The 21,852-nt window shown below is 41.3% G+C and overlaps 1 long non-coding RNA gene across 1 annotated transcript; it reads right to left on the bottom strand.

Annotated features, from left to right (window-relative positions):
* Positions 1-4,123: 4,123 nt before the first annotated feature.
* Positions 4,124-5,737, bottom strand: LOC103653207 (uncharacterized). Its single transcript, XR_565324.2, has 3 exons — positions 5,679-5,737; positions 5,348-5,444; positions 4,124-4,561 (listed from the first exon to the last, which is right to left on the bottom strand). It is a non-coding gene; the product is annotated as an uncharacterized lncRNA (long non-coding RNA).
* Between the last annotated feature and the right edge of the window lie 16,115 nt (positions 5,738-21,852).

Genomic DNA, 21,852 nt, shown 5'->3' with positions numbered 1-21,852 from the left:
TTTCTGAGTGAATAGTACGAATAATCTCGTTTTACTACAAGATTAAGAGGTACCAGCGGAAAGAACTGGAACATAGATTACCCCTTAAACTTGCTAGACCAACATTTTATGATCTTTACTGAATCTTGGATTTGTAAAACCAGGACATATAAATCTAGAGCAAGATCTTTAATTTTTTGAAGCAACACTGAATCCTATCTTTGCCTCTTGGACCTTGTAATGTCTCATATTTCCAAGTTTTTTTTGCAGCATTGAGTTTAGAAAACATAAACAGAAATGACAAGTGCTGAGGATAAGCATTATGGGGACATTAAAAAACCTCAAGTCTGAACATGATCAGTTCTGAGCATTGCAATTAACCTGTGTGTTGTGTAGGCTGGCAACTGGCATCACGCGCACAATTATTCCACACTAATTCAATGTCGGGTAAATTGGAGTTTGCAGAACACATTTTCCCCATCCCAAACATGTATTATCTTCTTGCCCTCTTCAAGCTGTGACTATTTGTTTATCAACCTTTTTTCTCATCTTGGTTGGACAACCGAGAAGCAACAGCCTGCATGCTTACATAAAAATTATGGAGGTCTACTACAGGATCATCCGTTGGGACTTGAATTGTACACACAAAAAAAACAGAACAGTTCCGCGTTTTCAGCAGCTCGTCGAAATCTCCTCGTGTTTTCCACACTAATTCAATGTCGGGTAAATTGGAGTTTGCAGAACACATTTTTCCCCATCCCAAACATGTATTATCTTCTTGCCCTCTTCAAGCTGTGACTATTTGTTTATCAGCCTTTTTTCTCATCTTGGTTGGACAACCGAGAAGCAACAACCTGCATGCTTACATAAAAATTATGGAGGTCTACTACAGGATCGTCCGTTGGGACTTGAATTTTACACACAAAAAAACAGAACAATTCCGCGTTTTCAGCAGCTCGCCGAAATCTCCTCGTGTTTTTCCAGGATAGTAAGGGATTAGTAACATAGGAAGGAAAACAAAGAAAACAGTAAAGACAATAGAGAGATTGATATTGAGGTGAGATGAAGTCTTTACATTGACTGTTACAGGTTCTTTGTTTTTTTATCCTAAACAATTGGTAAAAGGATTCAGCCATGTAGTCGTCTCACTGCACTCTACGCTCTGGATGCCACTGTAAGCATATTTGTGGATGTTTGCATGACAGATGGAAGGGTCTATCGATGGTAACTGTAATAGGTTGAATACAAGTCAAGCAGTACAAGTAGTACATCTTCTAAGCCTGAACTAACGTAACTTGATGACCTGTCAATAACTTCTACAAGGCAAGCTCAGACCACTGATGTTAACTCCAAAATAGAAGGTCAAATGTTAAGACGTGAGCAAAATTTACCAATCTAACTGCAATTAAGATGATAAAAATGACCAAGACATAACACCCACCATAATCTAATACCCCAAAGGCACAAGTAACTGGTGATCTCAATTCTCAACCCACATTCCCCATGTGCACACATCTATTCCACAAACAAATACCCCATTAATGTTAGTATTTAAAAAATAAGAGAGATCTAGAAACTATAGCTGAAACGGAAAACTGGAATTTGGTGAGAGACAATAAATCATTTGAATAGAACAAAACTAAGTTAAGATTCAATAGCAACTTATATATATATATATATATATATATATATAAGTGGTAGAGACCAGATAATAATATTTCAAAACTAACCACACGTATAGTCAATATACATAGCTAAGGGTCTGATACATCAAGACAAAGCAGCAACTTCCTGATAGCATTCACACAAGGTTGGCATAAATCAGATCAAACTAATAACAAAATGTATACATCCATAAATAACAGCATCAAGGCATGGACATACAATGCTAGAATGTGTAAATCTCACCGCAAAATATATTACTAATCCAAGGTATTAGAGTGTGACGTTGAATCAAACTAATATAATACTGATGGGAGCTGTAAAAGTCTCAGATCTAGCTTCTTTTCATTTAAGAATAGACTCACGCCTTGGCTCCTTGTTACTTGTTTTAAGTTTAGCTATAAACATGCTATTCTTCCCTAAAAAAGGTACTTCTAGTGGCTGTAACAGCCTAGGATACTTAGCTTGACGCCCAGGATACTTAGCTCGATCAAGCTTGGCTTGTTGAAAAACTGCACAAAACTGGACACAAGAATGCTAAATTTTCTTAAGAGACGGCCAAGCAAACAACTGTTACAAGACAACTCAGATCTAAGGAATTAATGGACTAAAAGACTGTTCACTGTTGACGGCATCACTGGGAAGACCAGGTGTGCAGTTCAGCAGTACCTGCAACATAATCGACATAACCTTTCATCATTCATTTTCTCTTTGGATAACTCAACCTTCAATAAAACATGTATTTCGACAACTTTAACAGAGGGACATGCAAATAGGTAGAGAACTCATCCCAGTAACTAAAAATTACAGATAACTTAAATATTGTTTTGGACCACTTTGTAGACAATATATGTTTTTTCTTAATGGACAATACATTTCAAACAAGCAGTGGAAATCTAAATGAATATCTCAGAGTTAACTAAGTAAAATCAGAATGAAAGTGGACACTATATAAATGCAATACATGCGAGAAGCGGACACTTTTATTTAAGAATCTTAAGTTGAGCGCAAGGAAACCCTCCACCATCATCTTGTTTTTTCAAAAGCTAGAGGCTCAATTTGCTTTAACCCCAAACAACAAAAGAAAGTGGTAGGGCAACCAATACAGTATGAGAGTTCTGTAGTGTAGGTAGATGATCTATCCTGTTCATGGTTCTATGTGTTGGTCGTAGTCTGATCACTTAGACCTAGTAGTCTAATCACTTAGAAATTTCATCTTGGGTGATGCTTAGTCAATAGTTCCTAGAGTTTTGTCTATTGGGATGGGACAACCTTCGTCGAAAAATGATGGATGACATTACTGGAACGCTCCCTAAAATGGATCTTCACTGAAGTTGTAACATTAAGATTGGTTTAGCAGCCAATGGCATACCTTGACTCAGAACATTCGACTTCTATTATAAAGTGTTCTTCAAAGGGTGCTTCATATTGCTTGTTCTACAATGGCACACCAAGATTTCAATCCGAAAAGGCAAAGGGAGCAAACAAGATCACCACGATGATAATAACATAATGCCTTACTACAAGGGGATAGTATTTATTCACACAAATGGTTTTTGGTTACCAGTGAAGTGTATTTGAGTTTCTAGGGAAAACATTGTCTAGTGTTATTTTCATACTGAGCAAATAATAAGTCTCAAACATCGTAACTATCTAGTGATAGATCTAAAAAATATATATTCCCTGCACATGCTTCATCTGTATAGAACCATCAATACATGTATTTCAGTTAGGCGTGAAAAGGCTAAGCTCACTTTTTGGTGACCATGGTGTTCAAATTGTAATTTCTGGAGAACAAAGAAACACTAAGCCTTGCCTATTTTTAAAATCAGGTGAGGTTTTAACAAAAGAGATGCTTGACTTTGGCTTTCTCTCTCTTTTCTTTAATATAATGATACGTAACTCATAGAAGTAGTGGATGAACATTACAATTCAATTTGGTATAGAATATATTAAAATGAACAGCTTTGCTTCAGTTGAATGCCTAAACTGACAGATGCCCTTTCAAATTTGAATTAACTTTCCTCCCAAATAAAATACTAAAGCATCGAGTCTTTGGTCAAATGTATATGTGGCCATTTTGAATAAAGTTGAAGAAAAATATGGTAGGCTCAAATGTTAACCTGTAATGACATTTAAAAGAAAACTGTTCGTAAAGCAATTAAAAAAATTTGACTCACGATTAAAGCTCATTTTCAGAGGTATTCTTTGAGCACCCAAGCCATAAAGGGACCAAAATACATGTGTCAATGAACACTATTAAGGGTGCCCTCGCTCAAGAGAAATTTTATTACTGGCAACTCGCATTGATAATAAAAAAACAAATCCTTTAAGTCTGAAGCAAGTTGGATGGGGTTAAGTGTAGGAACAACCACAATACATCAATCTCAACAGTTCAACTAATGCCATGATAAAGGTCTAACATATTACCTTAATGGGTCAATCATCAACATCCAAAACATCAAGAGAATAGCCCTCATGAGTAGAGAAAACATGCACTTCTCTGATATTAAATAGCAATGAAGATAGCTGGCAAGAAGTGTTTAGTTAGATGTCATACTATGAATAAAAGGTCCAATTATGTGCAACGTAAAGTGTACAATCGAATACATTATTGACTGCAGAATATCCTTTAGCAAGTTAGAAATTAACCAGCAGTGCTCAAATTGGACTACATGATATCAAATATAAAAACTCGAGCATGACAACATTAGTGGTAAATCTTTGTATACTGATAAAAAATGTTGTAACATCTTGGTACCAACCCGAGGATTATCTAAAAGGTACATAAAATTGCTGACCTGACTAAGGAGCTTTGCCTTGTCGATTGTGGAGAAAACTATCTCATGTATGGGCTTTATTTTGTATTTCTCCCATTATGGTGTTCTTGGGGCTTCCTTTGTCTTGTATTGACTTTCTTCTACAAGATATATCCAAATTGTTAGTAATATTAATATCAAATAAAATGAGCAAAACAGGTAAGATGGACAGAAAATGCACATCCAAGTAAAGACGGATTGGTGCAGAAATTATATGTTATTTAGCTAGTTATACTTCTGATGGAACTTCAAAATAAAATAAAATGAATAGTTCATCATATACATCAAATGAAATAGTTATCACACATTTGTACCATAGTTGTGAAGGTTGGCTTATTTTAGACGTATACCTGTTGTAGCTAACAAACATAATGAACAAAAAGGTGGAATACTGCCAACAAAGAAATGGGTGTGCTTTGCCATGAAATAAGGTCATGTTGTCTTTTGATAGACCTTTCTTTTTCTTCAGATTTACAAATCAAAAGCGATAGAATAATATACCAAAATGGTACAATGATTGCCAACTCAGGTCTCACTATGATCATGGTCCAAATGCTCGAATCTAATGGATTAAAAACAAAGTCGTCTATCATTCATGCTAGCGATAGTATATGCGCACATGGTTAGTGGAATTCTATTCAGATCAACTTTCAGAAACAATATAAGTTTTGCATGGCAAGTCAAAAAATAGATCAAGAAAGGAACTATGTACGTGTATACCTAAGGAAGTGATTAATATTTATGAACATTTTTGCACGATTTGAATATATCCAGTGTTCTTACACATTATGCATCTGACGTGGATAATATCCTCGTAGTCAGAATGATCGTTTTTTAAAGAAGAAATACCATTATACAATATCATGTAGGGGCTGTAGACTGCTTACCCCTACCCACTGGCACCTCATTGCGACATCTCTTACTGTCATGTTCGGTATCAATGCTGCTATCTTGATATACTTCATGCCTTGTTCTTGAACATATCTGAGAGTTTTTCATGATTGTACACAAAAGAAAACAAAGGGAAATATTTTAGCAGTGAGTTAAATGGATCCAAACTTCAACAAGTGATAGAAAAACTATGTGGCAGCATCGTTCAGATAATTTGTATCCATTGAACATAGCACTAAGACAAAAAATTGATAATAAAGGAAATTTTTTTGAAAGGAACATAATTACAAAACAATATGTATGCATATGATAGTTGAGATAGCTTACTTCTCCATGCCATCGCTCATAATTTCAATGCAACTTGTGTCTAGTCAGTAGCCAGCGGTCCACCATATTTGAGGTTCTGCTAAGAATTTGTTGCCATATTAGATGAACCAGTGGAAACAACCACTGAAGGTGTGCCGTGGAGGTGGCAGCGGCAAGCGTATCAGGGGGACAGGGGAGTGCCGTGGCGCAGGAGCTCCTGGAAGAACCTCAAGAGGCTGGTCAGGATCCAAGTTAAGCACTGGAACACCTCTTCCTCTTCCTCCCCTTCCCCGTCCTGCTCCTCTCCCTCCACCCCTCCCACCCCTTCCTCTACCACGCCTTCCTGCCACCGTAGGTGCCGCCACAACCAAGTTTTTAGTAGGGTCCTAAACCACAAGATCCTCAACCTTCTTTGCCCTCAACCGAGACTGCCGGACTCCACTACGCAACTCTGGCATCCTTTCTCCCCATGCACTTCCTAACGCATTCAAATCTCGGGGAAGGAGACTGTGCGGCGGCGGCGGCGAGGTGGGGATGGGTCGAGGGTGGGGGGAGGTTGGTGTTTGGTCTCTGGCGCAGACACACACCCACACAGGGTGGGACGAATGCGAGCTGGGAGATGGGATCAGAGAGGAGGAGAAGGTGGATGTTTGAGGCAAAGGGGATAGAGGTGGGGTCGTGGACGACGACGGCGAGGAGAAAGGGAGCCAGCGAACAAGGTTAACGGAGGAGGCGAACGGCGCCCGACCACGGCGGTGGAGAAGGAGGGGGTCTAGCGAGCGCGTAGGGGGAGACAGAAATAGAGTTGACCACGATGGCCGCAGACACGTTGCTGCCAAGCGGCGGCGGCACGGAGACAGGGAGCATACGAGGGAGTCGCCCTCTCACTCGCGAATGAGAGCGGGACAGAGGCAAGCTGGAAAATAGGGTCGAAGAAGGGGAGAAGGTGGATGTGGGAGACGAAGGGGCTGGAGGTGGGGTCGTGGCTAACGGCGACGACGGCGAGGAGTAATGGAGCCAGTGGACGAGGTCGACGGAGGAGGCGAGCGGGGCTCGACCACGGTGGTGGAGACAGAGGAGGGGTCTGGCGAGCATGTATGGGGAGACGGAGATAGAGAATCGACACGTCGAGCCTCCGGCTCCGTGAAACGCGGGGAAGGCGGACGCAACGAACGTTCCGCTCTGCCGAGATGAATGGAAAATTTCAGAACCAACAGGTTCGTACACGTGTCATGCCAGGATGGGCAAAGCTCCGTGAAACGCGGACATGGCTCCAATTCCTAGCGGCTTTTAACAAGAAGTAATTTGTAACACTACCAAAACCATCAACTAAAAATAATACATTTAGTTTATAAATGGTAAAAATGGTAATGAATTTTTCATTCAAGTGTTTGATCTATTTTTGCATTTTGAATAATTTTGTTTGCCCCTATTTTATTTATTTATGGTAGAATTTCTTTCATATTGAAAATCCAATTAATTAATATAGAAATATTGGCCAAAAATAAATATTTTAGTTACAAATAATTTTGAAATAATTATTATGACTTTTGAATTATTTATATATATATATATATATTTAAAAGAAAAAAACCACGGAGCTTGGTCAGGCCAAATTCGGCCCAGTCGAGACCTAACCCTAGCCATTTTTTGGCTCACCAGGGGCCCAGTCGCACGCCCCCTTGTTTCCCCCTCTCTCGCTTACATGCGGGCCCCACTCGCGGGGCTTCTTCCTCCCCTAGCCGTCGCTCGGGCACAGGTGTGCTCAGGCGCGTGCGGGCGCGCTGCCTAGTGCCGCTGCTGCCCGGCTCGGCCCGGCCTTTCGCCCCATCGCCCCGGCGCCGCCTCGCCTCCCTAGCGCCGCCCGGCCACCCGAAATGGCTCTCCCCTCCCCCATTTCCTCCCCCACTTCTCTCTCTATTAATGGTGGTAACGTCGCCATTAATGGTCGATTGAAGACGCTGTCGCGTCGCTCTCTCCCCTCGACGCCTCTCTCTCTCTCTCCCTCCCCCTCTATAAAAGGTCACGGACGAGCTCTTCCCTCACTCCCTCCCCTGTCCAAGCTTTTCCTCATCTCTTCCTCGCTCGCACGTGTCCGTCGGCCGCCGTCCGCCGTTTGCCGGAGCTCTGCCCGTGCCTGCGCGCCGTTCGCTGTTCGCCGTCCGCGCTCCCGGCCGAGCCCCCTGTCCCGCTCCCTGCTCGACCGACCACTCCCCTCGCCGAGCTCCTTCCCTGCACGTGATTAGCCCAAGGTAGAAGACAACTTCTAATTTTGCGAGCTACCCCTCGATGTCTATAGTTAATATCGCGTAGATCCTCTGGCGTTTGTATTTTAACTGAATATTTGTTTTTCAAATGAATTAAGAATAGTTTTATTAGCTTCAAAAAATTATGTGATGTGCAGTTTGAATTAGTGTTTGCTGCAATTTTTATATTCTTGTATTTTGATTTAAATTATGGTTAATTTAGTTGCTTTGAATATAATTTTTCTAAATAAGAAATCAAAAGAAAAGTAGACCACACTTTTCTTAGTTAAAAATAGTACAAAGACATTTATTTAGTTATCTTCATGATTTAGTTTTATAATCAAAGTTTTATATGATTATATGCATAAATATATTGTTATTCACACTAAGAAAGAATAGAATTTACTAATAATGTTAAAATGACTTAATTAGGTGCTCATACCTACATAACTAAAATGATAGTTTAAATATTGTTGAACATAGTTCCTTATTAAAGAATTAGATCAATTGTTCCTAATTTGAACTAAAGATACTTAATAGATTAATTATCTATTCCTATAATTTATTAATCAAACCTATAGTCAAATTGTTCATAACTAGATATATGGGCATGACTAATCATTTCATCGAATTTAGTCCATGTTATATGTATATCAATTAGTTTACATATTGTTTTGTATATAACTTTCTTAATAAAGAATATAGACCATGTACTTTCTAATAAAAATAAAAAAATAGTTATTTGTTCATTATCTTTTGCATGAAAATCCACTTAAGGCTTATAACCTAACTCTTCATGAATAGGTGTTTAATAATATGATTATGATCTTTTCACATAAATTTTTAAGTTATTTATTAGCTTTTCATATAATTAATATTTAATAATGTATTTTATAACTCATTAAATTTAATATATATATATAACATATATAACATATATATCTTTTCTAAAAGGTTAAATAAGATTATGATGTGTTTTATCATTTTATGAACCCTTAATTTTGGACATACCACATATGGCTTTTAGAAAAGATTAAAATGGCAAACCTAATATTTGTATATTTGTAATTAAGATATTTTCAAGCTTAGGTCTTGTTTTATAAAATATGAACCAAACCTTTTTCAAAAGAGTGTCTTCTTGTTATAACCTGTTGGGGACTTGTTCTCAAATGCTATGAATTAAGAACAAGGCAACACAGAATGTTAAATATTAATGTCCTTCGTCGTTCGAAGCATTATTTCCCTTAGGATATAATGATCTTCAGACGAAGGTCATGAAGGATATACATTCATCATCGCGATATATGTTAATAAAAAAAGAAGCATATAAAATATAAGAGACAACATAAACAATCATATAACATTATTAATTCATTCTTATTATATTATCATGGAAAGACATAAAAAACATTGAATTACAAATGTACCTTCGGCTTGATAGAATGTAAAAGTACAAGCGAGTACAAAACAGTGTGAACAGTACAGGGGTATTGTTCATCTATTTATAGGCACATGACACAGCCTGTGAGAAATTACATTTATGCCCTTCATATTTACTATTGACTTATAGACAACCCAATGGGGACTAGATAGCCTTTTCCCCTTTAAGTCGGTTCCTTTTTCCGCCATTGAGCCGAAGCTCCCTTGCGCGTAGCTTCGGAGCAACACCAGCCTTCGTCATGACCATGCTCTTCACATTGTATATATGCTTTTAACCCGAGTCCGAAGGTACCTGTTCATATATCACACTTGGAAGATGTTGGGAAAACATTGTTAATCATGTTTTTGAGGACCTTCGGAAGACGAAGGCTCCCAACAGCAGCCCCTCGCAGTATTAATTTGTTAAGATAACGAGTTCAGACTGCGACATGGACGAAGGCCTTAAGCCGAAGGTCCGAAAAAACACCTTCCCTTTGCTAGAATAGCAACAGTCAATGACAGACGGGGCCCTCCAATTTGGAGCGTACTGGGCGTATAAATAGGGACTTACACCGACTGCACTTGATACACTGCTTGTGCCATTTGCCTTATTTTCTCAATTTTATAGCTCTTGTACTGGAGGGCCTGTCCGAAAATACTGGTGACAGCGATAGCTTTGATGTAGAAAGTGGAGACAAAGATTCTGAGGATCGGCCCTGGAGGCCAAGTCATTTAATCTTCGAAAAATCGACCATCAAACAGAGTCATCTTGAGAATATGAGAGGAAGGTACTTTTGGGATATGTCTATTGTGAGGGTTGGCGGAGACAACAACGTCCCTGCCCCTGAGGAGAACGAAGTTGTGATTTTTCGAAGCTTCTTCAAGGCTGGGCTTCGGTTTCCTTTGAGTAAATTTGTAGTTGAAGTGCTGAAGACCTACCAAATCTTTCTTCATCAGATCACCCCCGAAGCCATAATAAGGATGGGGATTTTTGTCTGGGCAGTAAGGAGTCAGGGGTTAGAACCAAGCGCAAAGTGCTTTTGCAATATGCACGAATTGCTATACGAGACGAAGGCCATGGGTGAAGAACAGTACCACAACAACTTCAATTGTTATGGGTTTATTGCCCGTCCCAACGCAAGCCATCCAATACCAACATTTCGGAAGAGATGGCCTGGAGCTTGGATGGAAGAATGGTTTTATGTGAAAAATGATTTGAAAGCAAGAGAAGATATTAAGGAAGTCATTATGCGCCCTATCTGGTCCCGCTTCGGCCTCCGAAGGCCGAAGGTTGAAATTGATGATGCTGCCGAAGCGTGCCAGAGGGCCTTCAGTACTGTTTGCTCTTTCATTGGGACGAGGGATTTAATTCAAGAACATATAGCCTTCAGGGTGTGACCGCTTGTAGAAAACTAGGAAATGCCGAAGGAAACCATCACTAACTCTAGCGAACGTGATTTGGTCCGGCTGAAGTATACATTCAGGTTTGGGGATAAGTTTGATGAACCAAATGATGATTGGCTGAAGTGTATCGAAGCTACAAGTGATGAACTGCTTGGAGCGTACTCCAAAAAGGAAGACAATGCCTTGTCCGCAGCCTTCGGGGGTCGGAATAAGAAAAGGTTAAACAGGCTATTTGATGCTATTGGCTTCGTATACCCTGACTATTGTTACCCGCTATGAGGGCAAGGGGTAAAAAGGAAGATTGCTGCTGCTGGAAAGGTTGCTGCTTCGGCCATCATGGCTGAGCCGAAGAGGAAGAAGATGAAGGTTCTGACTCACCGGTCACGTTACATCGAACTGGCTGCGATACCTGAATTTGGCGAAGGGGCCTCCTCAGCCGCCAAGACAAAAGAAACTGTTCCTCCTGCGCAGAGGGTTGAAGATCCAGCTATAATGCCGAAGCTACCTTCAGCTGAGCTAGTTGAGATGAAGGCTGGTAAGGGTAAAGCTGAAGAGTCAAATATTGAAGAAATAAAAGTGCCAGAAATTTTGAGCCCTTCATCGGAGGTAACAGTGCCAAAGGCACAAAAGAGTTCTGCCACAACTCCTAGGAGGAGAAGGATGACAAATGTGCTAGATGTAGTGCTGGAGACAGCAAAGACCTTGAGCTCTACTCCTTCAAGAAAACTTGTCGAAGCTTCGAAAGCGCAACCCGAAGCTGAAACAAAGCAGGCAGAAGTCGAAGCTGTAGTAATTCAATCTGAAACCGAAGCTGGGTCTTCAGAGCCCACTGGGATAGAGCCTGTCGTAGTTGAAGAAAAGGCGACAGAGCAAGTTGCGCCTGAAAAAGTTGAAGCTCCTGCCTCCGAAGCTTCAAAAGAAAGCACTGATTACATCATTCGCCATGCTTCGGGGAAGAGACTTTCTCAAGAAGAAAAGTTAGAAGCACTACACTATGCCAAAAAATTTAAATACCTGAAGGGGGCATTAGTGTTTAATAGCAGTGGGGAAGAAGATTTTTTGTACTGTCTCCCGGATAATAAAGAAATATCCGTTTGCTGAGAGATAGGTAGAAACATCGAATTCCCGAAGCTAGAAGACGGTCTTTCGATCTTATCGAAAGATGAGCTTGCTGATAGCTTAGCGTATAATAGCATAAAGGTATAAAAGTTATATTTTAAAGTTAAAAATGAGGTATTTTATTTGTCATACTTATTATTTCCTCCATTTGCAGGGCCTGTTTCTTAGCAATGCACTAAGGGCCCAGAAAAACATTGAAGATGAAGGATATACAATAGCTCTAAACACCTTCGTTCAGAGATAATCGAACTAAGGAACGAAGGTCTTGAAAAAGACAAAATCTTGATTTCATTGGTAAACAAAGTGAAAGAAGATGAAGCTAGTTTCAAGGCTCAAGCTGAAATCCAAAAGAATGAGATCGAAGACCTTCGGAAACAGTTGGCCGAAGCCAAAGAAAAATGCGGTCTCGCAGAAGCTAACCGAGATATTAGTGAATATTGGAAAAACTATTTAGAAAAAACAGTTGAAGAATTTCACGCATCCAAAGAAAGATGCTTTGAAAAATCATTGGGCTGCGTGGTAAAAATAAAGGCTAGCTTCGCCAACGTGGGTGCCTATTCTAACGAAGATAACTTTATAGAGGCGACCCTGAAGGTGTTATTGAATGGATAAGTGGAGAGGCCGAAGCTTTTGAAGAGATTTTAAGTGATCGCGGGGATGTGTGCGCGTTCTCTGGTGCAAGAGGAATTTCAGCCATCCTGGAGAAGGCGGGGTGCGACCATGTCAAGACTCTGGCCCAGGCCGAAGCTGCCTTCTCCGTGGATGATACAAAGGATCCCTCAGCTGAAGCAAGTTTAATGGGTGGAAAATTTTACAATGACATCTGGGTAAATGGTGGTCGAGAAATGGCTCACGAAATTATGAAGAAAAGTGAAAAAGATATTCATGACGCCCGAGTGGAAGCAAAACAAGCTGAGGAAGCTGCAGAATGTGAAAGACGTTTAGGTATTGTTTCAGGGTATTTAGCTTCGACATTTGTTTTTGTGGCTTCAGACTGATTAGTTTTTTTCCACTGTAGCTAAATTATCTCCGCCACCGGAACCGTTTGATCCCCTGGCCGATCCAAAAACGAAGGAAGCACTAGAAATCATTAATATGGCCGAATCCGTTGTTGACGAAGTCGTTAACAAATTGCTGAATGAAGTTGCGGAGAAGGTCCTGAAGGAAGACTAGTACTTATTGTGAAAACATTTTTAGACGATCAATGTAACTTTGCTGCAACAAGACTATAATATTGATGTGTATAGTTTTGAATCTAATATGTATTTTATTTGTAATTCACTTCTTTGCGATGCATGAAACTTTTACATACCGTTTTTGAGCCTTCGACGAAAAAACACCTTCCCATCTTTTCATGCTTCGTAAAGAAAAAAATCCATGCTTCGTGAAAATATCCATACTTCGTAAAAACATCCATGCTTTGTAAAAACAACCATGCTTCGAAAACAAGGGATCCCTTCTTTTGCAACAGAACTGATGAAACTGCATTGCTCAGCTTACTTTGTGCCTTGGAACATTTTCATTTTCACAAAGCATTCTCCGAAGATCGACTTTGTATTCAATTTGTGTCATTAGTGCGATATGATGTATGATGTGATGCTATGCAGGATGATGTGATGATATGATGCAAAATATGATGCTAATGCCGAAGACACACACCCACACGCCCACACTGAAACACACAATCTCTGCGTCCCCTTAGGAACGATCGAAATCTCTTTGCCGTTTATTTTTCGGTTTCACCGCTTATTTTTCGGTGTAAGTTCTGCATCCCCTTAGGAACGTCTTTTGAACTTCTTCGCCTTCTATTTTGGCAGTATAAGTTCTGCATCCCCTTAGGAATGTCTTTTGAACTTCTTCGCCTTATATTTCGGCGGTATTTGGCTCTGCATTCCCTTTGGAACGACTTTTGAGCAGAAAACTTACACTGCGCTCCCTTAGTAACGACTTTTTGTAGCTTCGTCAAGACTTACACTGCGCTCCTTTAGGAACGACTTTTTGTAGTTTCGGCGAATTTTAGCTCTGCATTCCCTTGGGAACGACTTTTGAGCTTCGGCAGTTTTTGAGCTTCGTAAGTCTGTGAAGAAGATATATTTCATTCTGATAGAAACGAAACTATTACAAGGAATTAAAACTAGATTTACATTGATTATTCCTTATTAAAAAAACAAAATGACATAGAACATAAAAGTATTTCGGGGGTAGGATATCGCTCAATAAATGTGCTTTGATTCTGGCACAGTACTGTTGACTGTGCGAGCTTCGGATTCCTCCCTGAACTCCTGTTGTTGTTGAGTGTGCTGGTGCTCTTCTGGCTGCTGGCTTCGGGAATAGGTCGGTTGCAGTGGTGGTGGGGATGGGAGTTGTGGCCAGGAAGCCTGTGAATGGCTAGCCGAAGCAACGGAAGCTGCAGGATGATTGCCTACATACTCTGGTATGTAGGGAGAGTGGCACGAAGCAGTATGCAAGACCTGCTTCGGCTGATTCTGCCGAGCTTCGGCTTCCACAATTTCCTTCTGCTTCTGAATGGTGATTTGGCACATTCTTGTAGTATGGCACTTGTTCTCACCACAGAATAAACAATAAATCTTCCTGGGCTGATCGACGTATCTTCCCCCGAAGCCCCTAGCGCCTCTGCCCCTTGGAGCTGGCGGCCTGAAAGAGCTTTGTTGTTGCCCCGAAGATTGTGAGGTGTATTGTGGCCTCTAAAGCTGGCTTCCTTTGTCGTCATTCTGGCTGGAATTGTGAATTGACCTGACATGTCTTGGGTGGATTCTTCCTCCAAAGCCCCTGGTCATCTCTGAGAATCTGTAAGCTTCCTCCCTTCTTTGGCGGAAGTCATTGTCAGCCCGAATGTATTCATCCATCTTCTGGAGCAGCTTCTCTAGAGTCTGTGGGGGCTTTCTGGCGAAATATTGAGCAGTAGGTCCTGGCCAAAGACCCTTGATCATGGCTTCAATGACAATTTCATTGGGCACTGTAGGCGCTTGTGCCCTCAGTCGCAAGAACCTTCGGACATATGCCTGAAGGTATTTCTCATGGTCTTGCGTGCACTGGAACAAGGCTTGAGGTGTGACTGGCTTCGTTTGAAAGCCTTGGAAACTAGTAACCAACATGTCTTTGAGCTTCTACCACGACGTGATAGTCCCTGGCCGAAGAGAAGAATACCATGTCTGGGCTACGTTCCGGACTGCCATGACGAAGGACTTCGCCATGACTGCGGTATTGCCCCCGTACAAAGATATAGTTGCTTTGTAACTCATCAGAAACTGCTTTAGATCTGAGTGCCCATCATACATGGGAAGCTGGGGTGGCTTGTATGATGGGGGCCATGGGGTAGCCTGCAGTTCTACTGCCAAGGGAGAAGCATCATCAAAAGTAAAGGTATCATGATTAAAATCATCATATCATCCATCTTCGTTGAATAAACCTTCTTGACGAAGCTCCCTATGTTGAGGCCTTCGGTCTTGTTCATCTTGAGCAAGATAACGCATTTCTTCAGTAGCTTCGTCGATCTTCCTTTGAAGATCGGTCAGCCACGCCATCTTCTCCTTCTTCCTTTGTACTTGTTGATGGATGATTTCCATGTCCCTGATCTCTTGGTCGAACTCGTCCTCCTAGAGTGTTGGACTGGTGGCCTTCCTTTTCTGGCTTCGAGCCTCTCGGAGAGAGAGGGTTTCCTGATTTGTGTCCAGTGGCTGCAGCGCAGCAGCCCCTGGCACTGAAGCTTTCTTCGGCGGCATGACGAAGGTCAGTGCTTGCCGAAGGTGGTCGAATGAGTTCACCAGAGGTGGGTGCCAATGTTGGGGACTTGTTCTCAAATGCTATGAATTAAGAACAATGCAACACAGAATGTTAAATGTTAATGTCCTTCGTCCTTTGAAGCATTATTTCCCTTAGGATATAATGATCTTCAGACGAAGGTCATGAAGGACATACCTTCATCATCGCGATATATGTTAATAAAAGAAGAAGCATATAAAATATAAGAGACAACATAAACAATCATATAACATTATTAATTCATTCTCATTATATTATCATGCAAAGACAGAAAAAATATTGAATTACAAATGTACCTTCGGCTTGATAGAATGTAAAAGTACAAGCGTGATGCACAAGCGAGTACAAATCAGCATGAACAGTACGGGGTACTGTTCATCTATTTATATGCACAGGACACAGCCTGTGAGAAATTACATTTATGCCCTTCATATTTACTATTGACTTATAGACAACCCAATGAGGACTAGATAGCCTTTTCCCCTTTAAGTCGGTTCCTTTTTCCGCCATTGAGCCGAAGCTCCCTTGCGCGTAGCTTCGGAGCAACACCAGCCTTCGTCATGACCATGCTCTTCACATTGTATATATGCTTTTAACCCGAGTCCGAAGGTACCTGTTCATATGTCACACTTGGAAGATGTTGGGGAAACATTGTTAATCATGTTTTTGAGGACCTTCGGAAGATGAAGGCCCCCAACATAACTGTTGCTTATGATGTTTTCATAAAGTAAATAATATTTTCTTATGTTTTCTTTTTAGTTTTGTCTCTGATGATTGATATATGTTATTGAGTGGTGTATGTTCCTTCTTGTTTGTTTATGTGATGTTCAGTGATTGATCCCGTAGTTGAGAATCAGGATCTATTTCATGGAAGAATCTAAAGTTTTCTGTAAGCAAGGCAAGTGGACTTCTCCCTCTGCATACTTTGTTTGATCCCAAACAATACATATAATAAAGTTTACTTTTTGATATGTGCATAATTTGATGGGTTACCTTTTCAAATACACCTAACCTTTTCAACCTTATTCCTTGATCAAATCGGGGTATTGTACTTTACTTTAGTAGCTATGCTATGGCTACAATTTTAACTTTATGCAGTCACTCCTATTTATGATATTAATGTTCCAAATGGTAAGTTTACTTTATTGTGGTTAATCCAATGATTAAGCAAGATCATATGATTTAATTAGAACATGGAGTGACCACCCAGGAAAACAGTGCTACCATGAGGGTGGTATGGGACGCCCTTGGCTAAATAACTAGGGAAGTCTATGTTGGGTGTTGGTCTTGGTTGACCGGAACAGGGGCATCTGCCAAGCGCTTATATTTTCGACTCACGCAGATTGGATACGGGCATAGTTCCCAAGCTTTACCTTGCAGACTGGACTATAAGTTGGGTTACGTCAGATTTGCTCTATGCAGTTTGACCATTTCCAACATCTGCATAGTGAGAACTCTAGGGAAAAGCCTCGTAGTGAGACCCTAGCCATTCACCTCGGAAGTGAATACGGGTCTAGCTAACCCGGGCTAGAAGGGAATTGTGACTCATGGGTAAAGATGCGCCACCTCTACGAGTGTAAAATTGATATATCTGCCGTGCTCACGGTTAAGAGCAGCCTAGACCCTCACATGATAATTGAACTTGAAGATGTGAAAGGGAAATAGGGTTTAACCTTTTCCTATAAACAATTTTGGTGGTTTAATGCCCAACACAAATAATTGGACTAACTAGTTTGCTCTAGATTATATATTCTGCAGGTGCATAAAGGTTCAACACAAACTAATAAAAGATCAAAGTTAGGGTTCAAAAGAAAGGAGCAAAAGAAACCGAAGTGTGCCCTGGTCTGGCGCACCGGACTGTTCGGTGTGCCACCGGACAGTGTCCGGTGCACCAAGACCGTACAACTCCGAACTCTTCACCTTCGGTTTTTTCCAGCGCCGCTCCCCTATAATTCACCGGACTGTCTGGTGTGACAGCGGAGCAACGACTCTTCGGCGCAACGGTCGACTACACAATGCACCTGCAAACGCTACAGTGCGCAGACAGTTCGCGCAGAAGTCAGAGCAGCCGCCAGAGGCGCACTGGACAGTGAACAGTATCTGTCCGGTGCGGCACCAGACTGTCCGGTGCCACCAGAAGTCAGCGCTCCAACGGTCGACTGCGGCAGAACCCTAACGGTTGGGTGACGTGGTTGGCGCATCGAACAGTGTCCGGTGGCGCACCGGACTGTCCGGTGCGCACATCGACAATAGCCCGCCCCAACAGTTTTTTTGGTGGGTGAGGGCTATAAATACCCCTCAACCACCTCCACTCCAACCATCCAAGCATTCAACACTCTCCATTCAATACAAGAGCAAAGTGCAACACTCCAAGACACAAATCAAAGCCTCTGATCCGATCAAGTCCCCAATCCAATTCTAGTGCATTAGGACTTGTGAGAGGATCACTCGTGTTTCTTTGTTGCTCTTGTTTGCTTGGCTTGGCTTTCTTTTCTTTCTCACTTCTTAATCTCAAGTGCTTTGTAAGCGAGGCAAGAGACACCAATTGTGTGGTGATCATTGCAGGGTCTAAGTGACCCGTGAGATTAAGGAAGAAGCCCCACTTGGTCTAAGTGACCATTTGAGAGAGAGAAAGGGTTGAAAGAGACCTGGTCTTTGTGACCACCTCAACGGGGACTAGGTTCTTTGGAACCGAACCTCGGTATAACAAATCACCGTGTCATCGGCTTTATTTTATTGGTTGATTTGTTTTCCCCTCTCTCCCTGACTTGGATTTTATTCTAACTCTAACCCCGGCGTGTAGTGTGTTTAAAGTTGTAAATTTCAGTTTCTGCCTATCCACCCCCCTCTAGGCGACTTTCAATTGGTATCGGAGCCCGGTACTTCATTAGAGTCTAACCACTTGAAGTGATGTCGGGAGGATCCGCCAAGAGGGAGATGGAAACGGCCATAAGCCACGAGAAGGCTCCATCAAGGGAGTCTGGCGCCAAAGGAAGGGAGGAATCACCTCCGCGTGCCAAGTCGCATCGGAGTGGCGGCGAAAAGAAAAAGATGAAGAAGGTGGTCTACTACGAGACCGATTCTTCGTCGCCCTTCACCTCCGACTCCAACGCCGCGTCCATCACTTCTAAACGCCATGACCGCAAGAAGTTTAGTAAGATCCCCCTACGCTATCCTCGCATTTCTAAACGCGCTCCTTTACTTTCCGTTCTATTAGGCAAACCACCTGTTGGGGACTTGTTCTCAAATGCTATGAGTTAAGAACAAGGCAACACAAAATGTTAAATGTTAATGTCCTTCGTCTTTCGAAGCATTATTTCCCTTAGGATATAATGATCTTCAGACGAAGGTTATGAATGTCATACCTTCATCATTGCAGTATATGTCAAATAAAAGAAGAGGCATATAACATATAGGAGACAACATAAACAATCGTATAACATTATTAACTCATTCTTAATTATATAATCATGGAAAGACAGAAACAATACTGAATTACAACAGTACCTTCGGCTTGACAGAAGGCAAGAAAGTACAAGTGTGACGCAAAAAGTAAGTATCAGTCAGCGTGAACAGTACGGGGGTAATGTTCACCTATTTATAAACACAGGGCGCAGCCTATGAGAAATTACAGTCATGCCCTTTACATTTGCTATTGGCTTATAGAAAAATCTATGAGGACTAGATAGCCTTTTCCCCTTTAAGTCGGTTCCTTTTCCCGTGATTGAGCCGAAGCTTCTTTGCGCATAGCTTCGAAGCTGCGTCATCCTTCGTCTCGACCATGCCCTTCATCGTATATGCCTTTAATCCTGAATCCGAAGGTGCCTGTATATAAACCATGCTTGGAAGACACTGTTAAATTACGTTTTTGAGGACCTTCGGAGGACGAAGGCCCCCAACACCACCAGTTTTTGATGGTGAAGATTATTCTATGTGGAGTGTTAAAATGAAAGGTCATCTAACCTCACTCCACGAAAGCATATGGGATGTTATTGAGTATGGAGTGCATGTACCACAGGTGGGGGATAAGGACTATGACTCGGACGAAGTCGCCCAAATACGACACTTTAACTCCCAAGCAATTGCTATACTCCTCGCCTCTTTAAGTCGAGAGGAGTATAACAAAGTGCATGGGTTAGAGACCGCCAAAGAAATTTGGGACATCCTCAAGACCGCACACGAAGGAGATGAGGTGACCAAGATCACCAAAAGGGAGACGATCGAGGGAGAGCTCGGTCGATTCGTCCTCAACCATGGGGAAGAGCCACAAGCCATGTACAACCGGCTAAAGACCATGGTAAACCAAGTGCGCAACCTCGGGAGCACCAAATGGGATGACCATGAAATGGTCAAGGTTATTCTAAGATCACTCGTTTTTCGCAATCCTACGCAAGTTCAATTAATACGTGGTGATCCTAGATATAAGCTAATGTCTCCCGAGGAGGTTATAGGAAAGTTTGTGAGCTTTGAATTGATGATCAAAGGCTCCAAACAAATCATCAACTTGGAGCAAGGCGGCACCTCCACACCCGAGGTGCAACCCATCGCATTCAAAGCGATGGAGGAGAAGAAAGAAGAGTCTACATCAAGTAGGCTCCCCATCGATGCCTCCAAGCTCGACAACGAGGAAATGGCGCTCATCATCAAGAGCTTCCGCCAAATCATTAAGCAAAGGAGGGGGAAAGATTACAAACCCCGCTCCAAGAGGGTGTGCTACAAGTGTCGTAAGCCCGGTCATTTTATTGCAAAATGTCCTATGTCTAGTGATAGTGACAGGGGCGACGACAAGAGGGGAAAGAAGAAGGAGAAGAAGAGGTACTACAAGAAGAAGGGCGGCGATGCCCATGTGTGTCGGGAATGGGACTCTAATGAGAGCTCCACCGACTCTTCCTCCGACGAGGATGCCGCCAAAATCGCCGTCAACAAAGGACTTCTCTTCCCCAACGTCGGCCACAAGTGCCTCATGGCAAAGGACGACAAAAGGAAGAAGGTAAAATCTAGAGCCTCCACCAAATATACAACATCTAGTGATGAGGGTAGCTCTAGTGAGGATGAGGATAATTTTCTTACCCTTTTTGCCAACCTTAACATGCAATAGAAAGAAAAATTGAATAAATTGATAGGTGCTATTCATGAGAAGGATGAACTCTTGGATAGTCAAGAGGAATTCCTTATTAAAGAAAACAAGAAGCATGTTAAAGTTAAAAATGCTTATGCTCAGGAGATAGAAAAATGTGAAAACTTGACTAAAGAGCTTAGCATTTGCCATGACACTATTTCTAACCTTAGAACTGAGAATTCTAGTTTAAATGCTAAGGTTGAGAAATTAAATGCTTGTAATGATTCAATTGCCAATCTTAGAAAAGAAAATGCTAATTTAATAACTAAGATTGATAAATTGAATAAATCAATTTCTAGCCTTAAAAATGAAAATGCTAGTTTAATTTCAAAGGCTAAAGATTTGAATGTTTGCAATGATTTTATTTCTTATCTTAGAGATGAAAATGCCATGCTAAAATCTAAGGTAGATGAATTAAATGCTTGCAAACCCTCTACATCTACTGTTGATCATGTCACTATTTGTACTAGATGTAGAGATATTAATGTTGATGCTATTCATGATCACCTTGCTTTAATTAAACAACAAAATGATCATATAGCTCAATTAACTACTAAAATCAATGAGCATGAGATAGAAAATGAAAAATTCAAATTTGCTAGAAACATGCTCTATAATGGGAGACATCTTGGCATCAAGGATGACATTGGTTTCCAACAGGGAAGCAATGTCAAACTTAATGCCCCTAACAGATTGTCAAATTTTGTTAAGGGCAAGACTCCCATGGTTCAGGATAACGAGGGCTATATTCTATATCCTGCCGGTTATCCCGAACACAAAATTAGGAGAATTAATGCTAAGAAGTCTCATTCTGTTTCTCACCATGCATTTATGTATAAGAATGAGGCATCTAGCTCTAGGCATTCTACACATGTTAAAATGCCTAAAAAGAAAAGTCCTACTGCATCAAATGAACCTAACATCTCATTTAAGACTTTTGATGCTTCATATGTTTTAACTAACAAATCAGGCAAAGTATTTGCCAAATATATTGGGGGGCAAACACAAGGGCTCCAAGACTTGTGTTTGGGTACCCAAGGTGCTTGTTTCTAATGTGAAAGGACCCAAGACCATTTGGGTACCTAAGAATAAGTCCTAAATTTGT

This window comes from Zea mays, chromosome 4, assembly GCF_902167145.1.
Source record: "Zea mays cultivar B73 chromosome 4, Zm-B73-REFERENCE-NAM-5.0, whole genome shotgun sequence".
NCBI lineage: Eukaryota > Viridiplantae > Streptophyta > Magnoliopsida > Poales > Poaceae > Zea > Zea mays.
This window is presented reverse-complemented; position numbering and strand designations above follow the sequence as displayed.